Here is an 18819-nt window from a genome sequence, read left to right on the forward strand (position 1 = left end):
TGGATGCCCATGCTGCTTCTTGAATAGTTTCTGTAAGTGTTGTTACTGCTTGTTCAATGTGTTCGGGTGTTTTTAATGGGATGTTGCAGTTGATCTTACTCTCGATTATTTCTTTAAATGATTGCCACTTGGTGGTTTTATTGCATAGTGTATCTGGATTGTTATAAATTATTGGTTTGTTTCTGTAAGTAATTATTATTGGTGTATGATCGGAGTTAAGCTCTAGACTGGCTGCTATTTTTAGCTTATTTACGTTTAGTCCCTTTGTAACTGCAAAATCGAGTAGGTCAGGTATTTTGCTCAGGTCTGTCGGCCAGTATGTCGGTCTTCCTGTGAATAATATATTGAGGTTATTGTATCTAATGTGATTTTCCAGGGTGACATGAAATTTCTCCGTGAACGGTACACGCAGCAAACAAAGCAAGAGAGCACAGCCTGAAAAATGAACGTGTTTACAAAAGGGGGGGGGGGGCGGGCGCTGCTGTTCTTTAATGTCAGCACGTTCAGCAACGTCAGAAAGGTTGGCAATTAAGTGATTGCGGATTTTGTCATTAAATGATATTGACAAAGCCTCTAATCACTTAATTGCCAACCTAATAGTTGCAGCGGAGAAAATTCGACCCTGCGGGCCCATTATGTTCTTGTCGGATTTACGATCGCTTGAGAAAAGAAGAATCGAGTCTGTTTTTCCTTTACAAACTTAACAGTAATATTGTTCTTTGTCCCCGACTCCTTCAACTTATAAATTTTGATGCCACCAACAGATCGTTTAGGTGGTTTAGGTTCTCTATATCTTTTCTACCGCCGTGGCTCCTTACTTGTGAATTCACACCCAGTAAGTCTACTCAGGATTCACTACGGCCCTTACTGCATGTGTGTCGATGTTTTTGGCATTGGAATCGGTAGCTTTAGAAATTCGCTTCGTGTAATTTTGTGAGGTTACATGCTGTTACATTTCTTTTGTACTTTATTTGTATCTCTTTCTTTTCTATGCACTCTACGTAGCTCCTTTGGTTCTAGCATCGCACATTAATGGAGATTTATCGTTTATTCATCCTGTTCCCATTTATCTTTAGATAAATAAAAAAATACACGAATATACAAAGGTTGAAAAAGAGCGTAATCAGCCGGCGCAGGAGACTCGTTGTTGGAAACGCTACGAAATCTATCGATTTTCTGGACGACCGGCTGACGCGTAGCGGAAATTAGCCGACTACGATTCGAAGTTGAGTTCGAGACAAATGGAAATTTTATTCCTCCGCTGACATCTTACGACGAAGCACAAGTGGAAAAATTGTTTTAGAAGATTTAATATTACGGAACTTCTTGTCGCAAGGTGGCGCGGCGCGTATTTCTTGCCTGTTGACTATTAATTATGACGCGTGCACAGCTTGACAGCTAATTACGAAGAAAACGTCCGGCGAAGCTTGAAACGCTTTTTAAGACGCGTAAAACCACCAAAGCCTTTAGCAAAAGGACGTTGAACGTTTTAACAGCGCTGTTCCAACCTCACCAGCGTGTAATGAGGCGAAGAGAAAGTGAATTACGCGCGTCATGAATCGTCTCACAGTGTATAACGTTGATGTAATAAGGTGTATCATCGCGGCTGCTTCGAGGTAAAATTTCATCGACAAAGAGAGGCGCATTTGTTGCGGAATACGATTTTTTCTTTGATTGAAGAAAAACTGGAGCAAAAAGAGGGCGGCTCGTCGAGTTCTCTCATTGACAGAGGAAATGATAGGCCGTAATTCAGTGGGAAAGTAGCAGTTACGTCGGCGACGCGACGTATTGAATAAAAAAAGGGATTATCCCTGTGCAAAAGACGATACGACGAGCTAACGTCACCTAGAAAAGCGTCAGCGGCTGGAGAATAAAGCATGCGAAAGATATTACGAGCTAACGATGATTTCAGCCACGTGGCTGCTACTTTATTGCTCGACGATGTACACCGCATCGTCACACCGAACGAATAATTTATACCACCACGTATACGCGACAGCTGACAGTGTCGGTCAACTTCCAACTAGCTTTCCATCGAATGTTGTTCACGTGTTTATCCGCTCGACTCTTTTTTTAATAATTTTAGTGCATACGCTGTTCAACTGTACACGGTTGGGTAAAAGTAATCGCAGTACAGTCGGGCGGAGGGTGATTCTGCGTGAAAAAATATGTCGAAAACGTGGAATAACATTTTTGTATATCACGCTTGGTTGCTGAGAAAATCGGATCTGAAAATTCGTCAAGTATATTTCCACTTGGCTAATTATCGACCAGGTAGGAATAAACAATCCTTCCAGTGAAACAATTTTTCCAGTGAAGGCCACGTTTTCAAAGATACAAAGTTCGAACGCGTTTCATTGAAAAGGAACTGGTTTGCCGTGCACGTGAAACAATTTCAAATTTAGTTTTCTCGGAAACGAAGCGTCTTATGAGAAAATTTCGTTCTACATTTTTCACTTGTTTTCTTGTGTAGTTCAAACCTCTGTTGATTATTCAATCTCGTTCGGTCTGGAATTAGCCGAATTTACGTCCACTTGTCAAACTTGTAAGTCGATCTTTTCGGAAAGGAAGCATCTTATGAAAAATGTCGTTCTACATTTTTCACTTGTTTTCTTGTGTAGTTTAAACCTCTGTTGATTATTCAATCTCGTTCGGTCTGGAATTAGCCGAATTTACGTCCACTTGTCAAACTTGCAGGTCGATTTTCTGCGAAACGAAGCCTCAGAGGGAAATATGTTTTCTTCAAATTCTATTCTTATTTTCTCACGTAGAATCGTCCGCTGCTCGGCTCTGCTACGATTTCCCTCCTATTTAATCGGATCCCTCTGCGCAAAATATTCTCGAAATTCCAGTGCAGTTGTCATCGCGGATGACTCGCGTTATCGCCGCTATTCGATGCTTCGGTCGGTCGATGGATTCTTTGGTCCACGCGATTTTACCGGGTTGGAAACGAAGGAAGAATCTGTAGAATCTACGAAAAATTGGTCGATTACGTCGAATAAATAAATACACGTCGGAAATTGGAAGACCGTTGGCGAGGAAGAGAAAGGATGACAAACGTGACTGTTGCCGAGTTTCTGTTGGCCGAGTTTGCACGACTACGCGCGTTGTTTATCGAATCCGCAACGTCAAATATTTATCCGAGAGAGGAGTAGCATAATGGTTTCGTAGATAACGCATTGACGAAAACAGCCTGCAACCAAATGCCTAATTACCTTATTAGTTCGATCGTTTTAGCAAACAATTTTCACAGTGCTCGGAGGAAGTTTCGCGCTAACCGTTAGGACTTGGCGGTTTTCGTTGTGATCCAGCCGATACGTCGTGTATCTCACGGCGTATCTGCCAGGCTTCGTAATTGGTTCGAGGCCAAGAAGCCTTAATTAGAAACTTCGCGTCCATTTGTTTCCCTTTCTCACGCCCCCTTCTTCCTTCCCCTTCCATCATCTCCAACGATCTTTATTTCCGTATATTACATTAAATTCAATTAAACGTTCATTTTCCCTCCGTTCGTCGTTTCCCCTACTTTTCGCCTTTGCTTTTCGAACAACCGCGCTCGCGAATATTTCCCAGGGTCTTCTCATTTCTCTCTCTTTTTCTTTAATATCGCGTTCGCTCCTTTGCTCGAATTCTTCGATTCTCCAACCATCTGCCGATTTCCTCCGACGTTCGCTCATCTCATATCCGGCATTTTATCCTATCCATTTGGTTACATTATTTCGAGCGAGTTTCCTTGAAGCTTTTGGCAACGGTTCGGCTGGCTTTTCGCGTCTCTTCTTTCTTCGCGTAACGCGAGAGACAATACGATGTGTATAAAATGTAACGTAACAAAATCGGAGATTCAGAGTAAGAGTTATTTTGGACAATTTTTGGAGAAAATTCATTGAGTGAAAATTAACATTCATTTTGTAGCGGCACATGGCCGTAGGAAAAGTTTCAAGTTGAAACGGAAAATTCAAATCTGGGAGAGACCGATATTATTGTGACTTTCAATACTAACGTTGTTTTCGGTTACAAGGTCTAGAAGCAAAAGAACTTTGAATAGACTGTTATTGCTGTTTCTTGGAATCTTCAACCAGAGTTACATAAGAAGGTTAACTTTTTGTGGTAACGTCCGTCGATATAAATGTATGAACGTGCTGCCTATAATATTATTCTTTCCTCGATTGGTATAAGTAATATCGCGCGAGCGACGATTAAAACCGGCATATGCTATCTCCGTACTTGTACGAAAAAGGTACGAAAAACACCGACGAGGATGGGATTCGAACCCACGCGTGCAGAGCACATTGGATTAGCAGTCCAACGCCTTAACCACTCGGCCACCTCGTCAACCTCTCCGTACTTGTATTTGTACTTATTTTAGTGCGCCTGACTATCAGAAATTCATTCACTCGTTACTTTATTAAATACGCATACACGTTACAATCATCTCAATTTAAATGAAAGGCGGTTATCGACGAATCTGAAGGAAATTTGTCAGAAAATGAAATGATTAAAAGATATCAATTTTTGTATTGTTCCGACTACGAATAACCACAGTATGAGTGATTACTATTTTTTTCTTTTTCGCTACCGGTAATCATTATCGCTGGCGGAAATTTCATTTTCGCTACTAGTAACCAACAAAATAATTTAGTTAGTGAGCATTATTATCGACAGCCAGAATTTTATTTTCGTTACCGATAATCATTATCGATGGCCGAAACCTTCTTTTTGCTTATCTCTAACTAACATCAGCGACAAGAATTTTCTCTGTTCGCATTCTATTATTGTCAACTGTTACTAACGTCACTGGTGATTAGTATTCATTGGAAACATGGAAGAATTTCATTACTTATGATACTTGTACGTTCTATCATTCGTTGTTAAAAAATGATATAAAAATACGTTATATCAAAGGAAGGATAGAACAAACGATATTGTAACAGTTTTATTAATTTATCGTGCTACAATATCTTTTATTTTATTCTTTCTTTCATATATTCTCATGGCGTTTCTTTTCTGCTTAATAAAATATACGTTTCACAATCCATTTTCTTTATGTTGTCAATGAACATATACTAATCACCGATAATGTTGATAACAACTATCAATAATCGAACGTAACCAGGGAAAATATTTGCCAACGAATAATCGTCGATAGCTAAAATAAAATTCAGACCATCGATGATATTTATTGGTAACCAGAAGAAATTCCGGACGTTTATATTGCTTATTATTAACCAAAATTAAACTTGCCTCGTCGATACTGCTTATTCGCAAGCAAAATAAAATTCCCTTCGTCGATAATGGTTATTTTTTTTTATTATTTATTTAAATTTTACAATTTGTCCAGTAGGACATTTGGTAAAATATTATAGCTTAAATATACATAGCATGTGGATGGTTACCCCCAGCGGGGTACCATCTTCGTGTTTGTTGTGATATAATGGTTATATCGATAATCAAATAAATTTTAATCATTTATATGATCGTCCGAAATCAAAAGTTTTTAATTAAAGATATTAACTCGTATATTAAAAATTAAAAAATTTGTCCGATGTAACTGTTATAGTGTCTGAATGAAATATAATAAAAGCGCTTGCCAAAAGTATACTACACACAGAGTGTGTCTCGACTGATCAAGTACATGAAAATGTTTGGTTTACCCGGCGAATCGTCAGATTTGAGACCGACCAATGTCGATGTAAGTCGGAGATATTATGCAATCAATATTTCCTGCTTTTACGGAAATTGATTGGCAAGTCTTAACGTTTGCTACTAAGCTGCGGTAAATGTCACAAGTTTCACAGGGGCGCGTACCCGCACCCGCACCGTATCACAAGTCTTTCTGTTCCGACTTGTACGTTAGCACTGCTCTTTTCCGATATTATCGAAATAAAACGAGCGTAAAGGGAAAGATTCTATGAATTACCATTCGAGTCAGTGCAAAATGAAAACAGCAAATTTCACCCAGTTGGATAGGAACGAGTGAAAGGAATCGACCGTGTCGTTCGCTCAAAGAAACAGTCGAAACCAACAGAAATTCAAGGGAGGGGGCCGATTTTCGGTGAAAAAATTGTTTTTTTAAATTTACTCGCGTGTGGGATTGGTATCGATTTGGACTAGATTTTTTCGTGCGAGCAACGCGTATGTACGTGTGTCGCGTCAATGTTGCACACGTACGGACAAAAATAGTACAAGCGCGCTGCATATAGTACAATATATAGTTTAGAATGCTTCCTATACACTCATTTTGTGTCGATAATAGCAGAAAAGAGCGACGACAACGTGCAAGTTAAAACGAAAGCACTTTGTCCGTGTTTCTTATACTTCTGTACGCGAAACATCTGACATTTAGCGTAGCTCAGTAGCAAACGTTAAGATTTGCCAATTAATTTTGTTAAAACAGGAAATAAATATTGATTTTATAATATTCCGGATTTATATCGACGATGACGGAAAATCTTAAGATTTATCGTAAAAATCTAACATTCTTCGATATTTTACAAGAACATATGAGCGTGTCACAGAGCCATAAATTAACAATAGAAAAACCAAGGGGGCGTAACGAACATCCCGCAGGCCATCGAAACAACAACGTTGAAATTGTCCCAATGTGGGACAAAGTCTAAAAATCATTTAAGTGGTTAATTACATTTTGCGCTAATGATTTTATTTAACGATTTCACATATTGTTTATACAAAACATCAAATTAAAAGTGTACAAAATTATAGGTAAAATTAAAAACATCAAAGATGATTAAAGATAAATAACACGACTTGAAAGTGAAATTAAAAATTCATAATACATTTTAATATTTTTTTACAGTGTGCTGTCGTTCGATTATAACTTCATTTAGTCATAACTGATAGTATAACTTTTTCATTAATTTTAACACCAGCAAATTGGTGTATTTTGTTATTGTTTACTTGGAATTGTTGGCAATTAATCGCGCCACTTTTTCTGATTTTATAAAGTACAGTATATCGTACAGTAAGTACATAAGTACAGTGTATTATACAGTATACAGTATAGACAATTTAGTGGTGTTAAAATTAATGAAAAAGTTACATTATCATTAGATGGTATTGACAAAATTCGCAATCATTACTTGCCAACCCGTACTTTACAAAAGCAGAAAAAGTGGCGCGATTAATTGCCAACAATTCCAGGTAAACAATAACTAACAATAACAACAACAAAAAAGAAAACGCGTTGCTAAAGTGAAAAAGGGAGATCTCCCCTTTCGGTCACGCAACGATGTTCTTCACAGAGGGGAGATCTCCCTATTCAGTTGGCTAGTTGTTAGCCGTCACTCTGTTGGATTCCCATAATAAACTCTGCCAATATATCTAAAATCTGAATTTTTTACTTTAAACTTGCGCGAAATCATTCGAACGACGCGAGGGAACGACCAGTGATTTCTTAATTTCACCACTCGCTATGTCTTCGACGTGATAAGTGCATACGTGTCACAGGTATATTAAAAGAGTGGAGTTATCTCATTAAAAGACCTCTTTATTTTGCGAAACGCAACGTCTCACGACGTATGTTCCATTCGTCTCGTTATTTACATTTGGTAATGTCTTGTTGGTGTTGCTTTGTAGGGCCGTTGGACACGGTACATATCCCGTCGTCGTTCCGGTAATAAAGCTGGAAATCTCTGGGTTTGAGGAGCAAACGCCGTGCCGCTAGAAGCACCGGCTTCTCTAATTCTCGCCTCGGCTTTTTCAAGAGGCAAAGAAGACGAAGAAGGAGCGTTGCTGGCAAGGGTTTTGCTCAGAAAGCAGCCTAAGATGAAGAGGATCGCTCGGGAATATTCACCGATATTGCCGTCAGTGGTATAACACCGTCTTCCTCCGTTTTCCAGCGTCGTAGAATAATTTTCAAAATACAATGAGCACCTTGAATGAAGAATAAACCGACCATCAAACGAATGCGATTTTACCTTTTTATTTCTTTCTTTTGTGTTTGATCGAAAGGATCGCCGGCGTTCGAAAGAACGAAACTTTCGATGAATTGCATTCGATTTCGATGCGACGCACGATGTGACGTTTGAAACGTTCTTTGAGCACCTCGAGTTTTCGGAACATTATTTCGAGGCAGAAACGCGGCAGCTGATTGGTCATTGATTATAGTAATTTGGGAAATTTCATCGATCGCAGCTAAAGGCGACTGGAAATTGTCTCTAAATTCGTCTCGTTCTTCCAGGGCTCGGCACACGCGGTGCGACCTTGAAAAAAGGAGGAAAACGACTAGTTCGTTCGACTGCAAGCGATGCAATCGCCATCCTAAGATGTGAAACGGACGGGGTAGGAAATCGTCGCGTGGAAGGTCTATCGATTTGCAAAGTACCATGAAAGGGTTCCGGGTCGCTCGAAAACCCGGCCGATGTGATTGCAGCTTTTGGAAGAATTCCTAACCGGAAATGCGAAATGCAGCGCATGAGCATAAAACTGGAAACAAAGGAAGAAATAATACGCGGATCTTCAGGCTGTATCTAGCAGCCGAGGGAGAAATGCGGTAAATTCCTCGAGGGGAATACGCAATCGCGAGAACCGTGCGAACTCCACGAGCATTGTAGTCGTCGTCGTCGTGCAACCTGCAACGTTTAAACGTGTCGTTAACGCGCTCGTGCACGAACGCTGTTCGCCTCTTTTCGAAGGTCATTGTTTGCCGACGCGGCAACGGAACGAAAGTTTCAAAAGCTAGAGCCATCGAAACGTCGAACGCGATATTTATCGCGAGCTGGAGAACGTAATGTAGCAACGTTATGCGAGCGAATTTCGTGGCGCAAGATTTAAAGGCTCGCAGTGTCGTGTTTCGCGGAGTACAGCGTAACGACTATGGCCAATTTAGCTGCGTTGTTCCGAAGCCAGCAGCGAGGAATCCGAGACAGGCGCACGTTCGTGAAAATATGGTTATAGCTGGGAAAAGTTGAGCGCGTACGGTCGAACAATACGCGCGCTAAAGTTGGAAAATACAACTGCAACGACGCGCGACGCCCAGCAAAATGACGTTGGTAAAGACGATCGCGTCGTCCTGCTTTTCTTTGCTGCATCGCGCAAAACATCATATATATGTCGAGTTATCGTTAGGTTTAGGGACGTGCATCGAATCTTCATTCGGATTAGCCATCGTTGTTGTACAATAGAGATTATATTTACTGATATAAATATGATTTTTACAGAGTTTGACAAATAACCGTGGTGATTAGACACTCGAGATGTTAATGACAATGATCTTAGGTTCAATAACGAATCCACGGTCAACGGGGTAACCCTTTGTTAAACGTAGAATATATTTTGAAGCACAAAGTAACGTTTGCTGTGACGCTCGGTATATACTGTACGTAAAGACGATGTGCAACTCTCCAACGAGATCGCAAGAATAAAAGACTGATGAAAACTTTCCTCTCCTTACGATCGCGTTCGTTTGTTGTATATTGGTCAGGGATACCAACAAAATTCCAACCGCCGTTGCTAGGCCATAATATTGGCACTTCTCTGTTAGGTAAAAACGTCCATCCCGTGACCGTTCGGCGACCAGTTGTGTCACCTCGAGCCTAAGCCCACTGTCAGAAATCTCGGGCAAACATAATGGGATCGAATCATAACAACTACTTCTAAGTTTCATTATTTAAGTAAAGCTATGATAAATAGTCTAAAGTATTGGGGATCTTTGCAAAACTTTCAAAAGAAACGCCCCGATGTCCTTTCATCTCCGACATATGTTATAACCTGTTAACCTCTAATAATCATATTTGTACCATTAACTATCATCTATATGGTATGATACAAAATGGCTAATGCAAACGAAGGTTCGTTAAATGCTTCTAACCCCAGTGCGGACTCAACATATATGTATATATATATGTAAATTCTATAGAATTCAAACTACCCGCCAATCGACATGTTTACTTTCGCTTTGTTTTACCGGCAGCCATTTTACTGGATAGATTAGATCACGTGAGAAGAACGGTAATTTAGGACTTGGAAAATCGATCCTCGATTTTCTAGGTAAAATTTCTAGTAGATTTGTTATTAACACGTTGACTGCTATGGGGGTGACTGGTGACCGGCACTCGACTTGGCCGTGACGCCGTGAGGGTCACCGATGACCCGCGCACCAAGATTAGTAGAAACACATAATTTGAACAAATGTCAATAGTTATAAATTTGTTATTATTGCCATCGTTACTACAATGGTGTGACGAAATTAATGCAGTATAAAATATATAAAAATAGTTTTGTTTATACATGAAATATAGATCTGTCATGTGCGCCCCTCTCCAGTGGCTGTCGAACATGAAAAATCCGCTTCTCCCGTGTTTTACCTTAACGAACAATAACCCTAAGCAACGTTTCGACTTGAAAAATGTTTGATGGCAATTAATGGCTTTGACAGTAAAGTAAAAAATGCTAAGTCTCGTGACGGTTCTTTAGGATTATTGCGGGTCCGAATAAGTGTGATCGATGGATGGATTATGGTTTATGGAAGGTCCCGGGACGTAACAACATAGGACAATTATTTAGCAACACGAACGAACAATATGAGATAATTGATAATCACAAAAAATAAGTGAATCGAGCGAAATTGCAGTAGAACGCGATAGGGGTCACCTGTGACCTCAGTGAGATAAATTCATTAATGATGATTATACACCGTAACATATCTCTTGGGGGTAATATTTCAACATTATATGTATCGCATAATAAAAAATTCATCGTAGCGCCTTGGCCAGATCTTGCAAAACTGGCGTGACATTCAACGTGTTAACTGTTATTTTATATAATTTAATTTATTCTCAAAATAAACTCGATTTTCCAGAATCGATCGCCTTATCTACCTCAAGGATTTACGTTATTACATACATATATATATATGTATTTTATTGGCAACTAAATGATTGCGGATTTTGTCAATACCACCTAATAACAAAATCCGCAATAACTTAGTTGCCAACCCAATATATTAGGTTGTCCGGAAAGTGTCTTTCTTTCGCAAACGTGTTTTTCACAACAATGCACCCTCATACAAACGTGAAACCACGTCTGTGAAATGTCGCGGTGTTTATCTCAACAGAACAAAATGGATCGTACGTAATTCGACAAAATAATATAAAACGAAAAACATTGTGCGTCTATTATATCCTCATAAAACGAAAGAAACTTTTCGGACAACCTAATATATGCTGCAGGTTCTACGTTGTGTGAAATTAACACGCCACGTTGAGTAGATAAACTTCTACAGAGTCCGACCGAGTAAAACGTGAAAACGGCCACGACGTAAATCCTTGTGGAAAATGAAGGAAAAGATATGCAATAGAATTTGTTCGTTCTCGGCTTAGTTTTCGAGAAAATCGAATTTGAAAACGTACCAGGTGTATTTGAACGTGGCTAGTTCCGGAGTAAACGGAACTAAATAACCGACAGGAAGTTGTTGTACGTGTGAAAATAAGTGGAAAATGTAGAGTAGAATTTTTCCGCTTAGGACTTCATTTTCAAGAAAATGGAGTTTAAACGCGTTTAGTTGAAGACTGGTTGTATAGAAAACGTCAAAATTGGAAAACTTTGAACTTTCGTTGGGAAACGTTCTACGTACCGACGAGAATGCTATAGCATAGAATTTAAGCGCAACTTCTCGTTCCAGATAGTTTCTTATAACGCCAGACGATGACTTCGCAACGTCATCTCTATAGAAAAAAATATAACTTCCAGCAAACATCATTAATTATCCTTTGGTTCTTGTTTGCACCATCCATCTAAATAAATGGAACAGTTTTCGTTTCGACTAAGAGGCGACCCGTACAGACTTCCCTACAGGTACACTTTTTTTTCTCATCCATTTGGACTACATTAACGCGTATCTTCCCTTTTCCTCCTGAGAAACTTGTGTCCTGGTATTTACAGCGTTTCCTACGAGCGCTCTTCGGTTAAGAATGGACTGACTACACAAGATAAACCAAATTTACTTTCCTCGGGGACAAAGCGACGTGTAAAAAGACGTTATTCTACATCGTCGACTTATTTTCACACATAGAATCAGCTCCTGACGATCATTTAATCCTGTCCAGCCTGGAATCAACCATTCTCAAACCTACCTGACATACTATTACCAACCAATATAAATTTCGAAACTCAATCTTCTCGAGAACCGAGCCGAGAACGAACAAATTTTATTCCACGTATGTTTGTCATTTTTCTGCAAGGAATTGTATCGTGATTTTACATGCTATTCAGACGGACTCATTATACTAATTAATCGATGGTAACATGGTCCCAAACGAAACGATGACAAACGTGGACGCGTAAAACCGATTGGCCGCGTTCCGGATTTTCGAACGTGGTCTGTGTGGTAATTGCAGTGGAACAATGTGATTCCTACGGACGATTTGCACTGAAATTTTGCCAACGATTACGAACGCTCGAGAAAACTTATCGAGCGGCGCTTCGAAATTTTCCACCGCCTCGGGAGAAAGAGCAGCAAAGTGGAGAGTTTTGCAGAGATGTTTGAGTCGTGCGGGCTACTTCAACACTGGCACGATATTTCCGCGCTCAACAATACCTTTCAGCGAAAAAAGTCTGGTCCGTTTAAAAGGACAAATGATTCAAACTGACTGAATGCAGCGATGTTAATTATCCGCTGCAAGAACCGAATATTTTCGATCAGATGGTATCGCGGAACCGTCGTTTATCGCAACGCTGGTCAATGGCAGTAGTCACTGTACCAGTCATTACTGCTATGTAACGCGTCGTATCGATGTATCGATAAATAGGGGCGTACAGTTTCGTCGATAAAGTCGATATATGGCTGATAATCAAATTATTTCCATTTTCCGCGGTTCGCTACACATGAGAAGATGGATTGGAAAATGAAGTACCAGCAGATTCGATACAACGTGAAATTGCTTTCCCCTCGAAAGCGCCTTGTTTCTCCATGTATTTATGTATTTACGTATATCGGCATCGTATACACCGCAACCAACCGGCTGCATCGAACGATGGCGAGTGAGTAAGCAGTCGTTTAATCTTCGAGTGCCGACATGCCTCGGATGTATCGTCGATTTATAACGCCGTATCCGGTGAAGACGACGCGCGTGTTACTCTGCCCGTTCCTATTTCCTCTTCTCACCGTAGCTTCTCGGTAGTCCAATTACAATTTACAATTACGCTTATAATAATTTACAATTAGAAGAGCGCGCCTGCACGCTACCGGAAGATTACGTGGGAAACACGGTGGTCACGAAACGCGCGGCAATTCACCGCTTTCGATCAAACGCGATTTAGCGAAAATCGATCCACTTTGCGTGGCCAAAGAATTCTACCGCTTTTTTCCATCTTGTCGGTAATATCGAATTTTACGCGAAAGAACGAGAATTGGAAAAACGGCGGTATCGACGATGCAACAGTAGCAACGACGCTTTAACAAGCCGAATGTCAGCGCATCGATCGACGTCGCTACTTGGAGATTTAATTTCTCATCGATGTATATCGCGAGAGTTGCTAATAAGAATGTGTGGGTTACGTTTGGTCGCGTTGCTGCGTTTCTTGCGGATCGCAGCTGATTTGACAAAACACGTGTACGAGTATTGCAACAACTTCAACGGCGATCAGAATTTTCGCCAAGTTTTCTTGCCTTATTATGCTCGGTTATTTGCTCCTAACCAGCGTCGCTCTCCTTCTTCTGTTTACTGTTGCACACGTTCTTCTCGTATTGCACGATACGTCGAAAATGCCACTCTTATTTTACTATATTTTTGTCTGTAACACAGAGAAGTCTTGGCTTCCGAAGTTCCGTATTATCCGAGGTACTTTAGACTTTGCAAAGTTTAATATGAAAGAGCAGGAAAAATAGTAAAATGTAAATAGTCAGGTAACAGTTGCTCGAACTTTCGATTAATTTTCCGAATTACATCGAAGTGCGCGTACAGTATTACCAAAATGTTCTTTACAATTTTATTGCACGACTTATTAGCAGCCAACTATCGGATTATTCGAGATAGCTTCGGTCCGCATCGAGTTGCGAAATCGAAACTCTACTGTATCCTTTTCGCGTGAATGAGCCGCGTACTTTGTTCGCCAAAGCGTACTATACGCTGTCCACAACAAACAAACAAGTCTAAAAATTATTTAAGATTAATTATATTTTGCGGTAATGATTTTATTTAACGATTTCACATATTGTTTGTACAAAACTACAAATTAAAAGTATACAAAAATATAGATAAAATTAAAAACATCAAAGATGACTAAAGATAAATAAGACGACTTGAACGTGAAATTAAAAATTCATAATGCGTTTTAATATTTTTTTACAGTCTGATATCGTTCGATTATAACTTTCTTTAGTCGTAACTGTTAGTGCAACTTTTTCATTAATTTTAACATCACTAAATTGGTATATTTTATTCTATTGGATTGGCAACTAAGTGATTGCAAATTTTGTCATTAGGTGGTAATTGCCAACCCAATAGAATAAAATACAGCATTCTATTCTATTGTTGTATTTTATTCTATTGGATTGGCAACTAAGTGATTGCGGATTTTGTCATTAGGTGGTAATTGCCAACCCAATAGAATAAAATACAGCATTCTATTCTATTGTATTTTATTCTATTGGATTGGCAACTAAGTGATTGCGGATTTTGTCATTAGGTGGTAGTTGCCAACCCAATAGAATAAAATACATCAATTTAGTGGTGTTAAAATTAATGAAAAAGTTACATTATCATTAGGTGGTATTGACAATATCGGCAATCACTTAGTTGTCAACCCAATATACTGTACTTTAGAAAAACAGGAAAAGTGGCGCCAGGTAAACAATAATTGATAGTAACAACAAAGAAAAGAAAAAAAAGGAAACGCGTTGCTAAAGTCAAAAAGGGAGATCTCCCCTTTCGGTCACGCAACGATCGTGAAACGTTTTTCACAGAGGGGAGATCTCCCTATTCGGTTGGCTAAGTGTTAAGAGGATATCGTTGAGTAATAGATTTTCGCTTTTGCGGCCAAATGCCACAATAATGCGGCCAACATCGAAACGAATTTTCAGTGAATCGGAGGGACGGGGACAAAGACGAACGCGGAGCGATTGACTTGAAATGGCACGGAAAGGAGCAAAAGCAAGCGCGTGGAACGGAAATTCGGTTGGCAGAGTAAACTTTTGGTTAGCGGGAATTAGCATTCGCTCGCGTTAGTTTCCATGAACGTAATTGCGTTGCGGTGTAGATGGAAGGAGAGGGTTGGTCTCAGGTTTCGATGGTTGTGCTTCAGCGGAAAACCGGATGCCCTCGCTCACATGTCACACCGATCTTTGTACCACTGCACTGAATTAATGAACCGACTGCAAGTTATGCTGGTCGCGTTCTTCGCGAACAATAAATTCTGCCACCTCACATCGTTGGTGATTATCCCCATCGCGATTATTTATTTAACGATAAATGAGATAAATTCCCATTGATAATGTACGATGCTGGAACCGAAGAAGCTACGTAGAACAAGTGGCAAACCTACAGTTACAACGGGCCATTACATGTAACGACCATTACAAAATACCGCGCAGCGAATCTCTGAAACCATCGATGCCAACGAGGAAATCGGAGCAGGTGCGATAAGAGTTGGCTGTGTCGCATACGCAATTTACTATGTTCAAGTTCACCAGAAAGGATCCGTAACGGTGTAGGAGAAAAGACCTTGTGAATCTAGACGACATGGCCGAGGCATAAAAATTTATAAGTTGAAAGAGCGGTGGGCAAAAAGCAACGCTATTGATAAGGTTATAAAGGAAAAGCAAGTCAGCGCCGATTCTCCTTGACTCGAATGATCGTAGATTGAACAAGGACACAACAGAGCTGTGAGTTATTTTTCACGTTGCATGACTTGAGCCTTCAGCGACTTCCCACAGTCCTTAAAACGTGCACATTCTGTGGCGCAATTCGAGCGAGCGCTTACGCGTGTTCCGGTGACCGCGTCCATCCGTTTTTCAACCACGTGAACAGTTTCGAAGCGAAAAACAATGCCGAGAGGTGGCGCAAACATCTTCGTAAATCTCGTAAACGATGGGCCAGTTTGCCGGAGAGTGGTAGAAAATTTAGCATTCTGGACGAATTTATTCGTTCGATATTTCAGCGTCTCGATGCCGAGGGCAGAGGGTGGGAAGGGAAATTAAAGCGAGCGTAGCTCACTCGGTCGAATCGAAAGATCGCAATCGCGTGCAGAAGAGAAGTAGGAAACAGTGAGGAAACGGGGCAGAGAGTGAGGAGGATTTGATCATGGAAAATGTCGAAAATCCGATTGCTCGAGTCAATTAAAGCCCATTAACCGGATCGAGCGTCGATTAATCGACCCGACAGTTTTGTAGTTTCGACGATGCGCGCATCCCAGCCGTGTTTCGTTAATTTGTTCCGCTCGCCTATTTACAACTCGTCCGCATCTCCTCGTTACCTCGTGTCACGGATATTTCATTTTCTCCGGGATAATTGCCATCTTACTTCCAATCGATATTCGGATAGCGAGGCGAGGAGATTGAGAACATCGTTGAATTTTCGGGTCAGCCCTCTCCATGATCGAACGATACGTTGCATCGACGACTAGAACCTTTTTCGTTGTTGCTGCGTCGATCATCGATCGATAATTCGTGCGCGTTACCGACGATGATCGCAGCGCTACGAATTCTTGGACGCGTCGCAAGCAAAGATATTGCGCGATTTTCCGACGGTTATTGCCGTTACTGTCGTTATTTCGATATCGTGACTGTGAGAAATTTGGGCCGGGAAATTGATTGTGAACGTTACTCGAACGTGTTGCGTGTCACGGTACCCTCGAAACGGAGATTTCTGAATAAGCAATCGGCTGGTTCCGCGTGTCACGGGAACTTTCGTTCGATCGGTAAATGCGATGTCGAGACGAAGGGCGCACCGTGAAGATAAAATCTTTGCTTGGTGAATTTTAACGATTTCCTTGTGCTATATGTACAGCAGGTAGCTGTATCGACGCGTGGTGTCGCGACGGAAACGGCGGATATAGGACGCTTGTGTGTGTGTGTGTGTGGAGCGGCGCGTTTAATAGGACAGCTACCAACGAAACGAGGAAATGCGATTCCACGGTCCCGTATGCCCGCTAATCCCTTTGAATTTCGAGATTTCGCTTGCTCCAGCCACGGGAAATAGGACGGAGATGTTTTTCAAGCGCAGACCGCATCGAAATTCCCGCAAATTCCGATCTCGTTGATTCGTGGCGGATAAACCGAACGCTAATAACTCTGTCGATAACTTTCACCGATTCCAACTTCCATGGAATCCCATCGATAAGCTGGCAGCGTTATCGCGTTACGACGATCGCTCTGTTATTTTCTCGAATTTACTTTTACACTGTCTGTCCCGTCTCGGCGACGAACGATCGACGATGCTCGACGCCAACTGTCGTGCTCCGTGTCTCGTGGATAATCTCGCCTAGCTTATACGAGAATAAATTGATCGACGATAGTAACCTTCTTACGTACGCGTTAGTAAACTGCAGGTCACTGGCCTAGAAATTGCGTTAAACGTTGTACCAATGGACTCGTGTCGCTGAAACTGACGTACACCGTCGGTGAGAAGATCTCGCCGGATATTATCGAACGATAATTCTCGCGAGTTTGTTCGTCTAATGAAAAGTTATGCCTTGTGCAAACAATAGATCACACGAGACTATGGTCCGAGTAACGTAGATCGTATCGCGAGAGCGCTGACAGATAGAATCGGAATGAGAGGAATGGCGGAAGCGTTGCCAGCCGGGAGAAAATACGCGCAAAGCGTGACGGAGCGTGTCGGTAAGAGTGCGTGCAGCGGCCAAAGAAAAAAAAGAAAAAAGGCGAAGCGCGGGAAGCGGAAAAGCATCGAAATCGATCGGACCTACAACGTAGAGCGCGCGACACCGCGTCCAATGTCGATGATCAAACGAATGATTCTTCTTACAGTACATTTACTGTACGCCAAGCGGACGAATCCTCCTTTACTCCGCGTTTTGGTATATTAAGATTTTATCTCAGAATAAGGAGAGCAAATGCGTGGATGAATAGAAATTCTTTATTCAGAAATGTTAGAAATTAGGATTTCCAGTGGTTTCTATCCTATGTGATAATGTATTGATTTATTACAGTGGATTAAACAGAAAAACGATGATTATTTAACTTGAACTTAATGCAGTAGTGTGATATCACAACTCTCGATTAAAGACTCTTCACTCTGCTGAAGGCCAACTGAAGACCAACATCTGCGGTGCCGAAATATATTGATTCAATTTTTTATTCAAGTTTTCCGACCCTTTCGACTCGTCGGCGTTTGCGCTTTATCGTCGACATTGTCTGTATGTCGGTACTATTGGGTTGGCAACTAAGTGATTGCGGACTTTGTCAATACCACCTAATGACAAAATCCGCAATCACTTAGTTGCCAACTTAATATAACAGAGACGAAAGAAGCCGCTGTAAAGAGAATCGTTGTGCCAAAAACTAAACATTAGAGGAGATGTAGAGTTTTTCTAAAGGTAAGGCCCACTTCAACTTGGTAAAATTAAAAAATCGATGTGCACAGGTGTATCAATTCGTGGCTTCAGAACGTAGAGTAGTTCGCAGAGATTACACAGAGCGTTCTTGGATGCTACACAAATGCTTCGAAAACGCTTCGACAATTCTCGTCGCGGAAAGAACGAGCGAATGATCTCGTAGAGTATTCCTGCGAATGTTTCGCTGACTTTAACGCGTTGACTGCCACGCGTGTTTTCAATGAAATCTCCTTCAGGCCACGCGTGCCGCAGTACTAAGCGTTCTCTGTTAGGTACTCCCATCATAGGAGGCAC

The 18819-nt window shown here is 40.9% G+C and overlaps 1 protein-coding gene and 1 non-coding gene across 2 annotated transcripts in view; both read right to left on the reverse strand.

Moving 5' to 3' along the window:
• The window catches only part of LOC122569033 (frequenin-1), a 56309-nt gene that overhangs the window by 27023 nt on the left and 10467 nt on the right, over positions 1 to 18819 (reverse strand). The gene's annotated exons all lie outside the window — the stretch shown is intronic.
• On the reverse strand, positions 4248 to 4329 carry Trnas-gcu. The gene has a single exon. It is a non-coding gene; the product is annotated as a tRNA-Ser (tRNA).

Source organism: Bombus pyrosoma, linkage group LG7 (assembly GCF_014825855.1).
Source record: "Bombus pyrosoma isolate SC7728 linkage group LG7, ASM1482585v1, whole genome shotgun sequence".
Taxonomy (NCBI): Eukaryota; Metazoa; Arthropoda; class Insecta; order Hymenoptera; family Apidae; genus Bombus; species Bombus pyrosoma.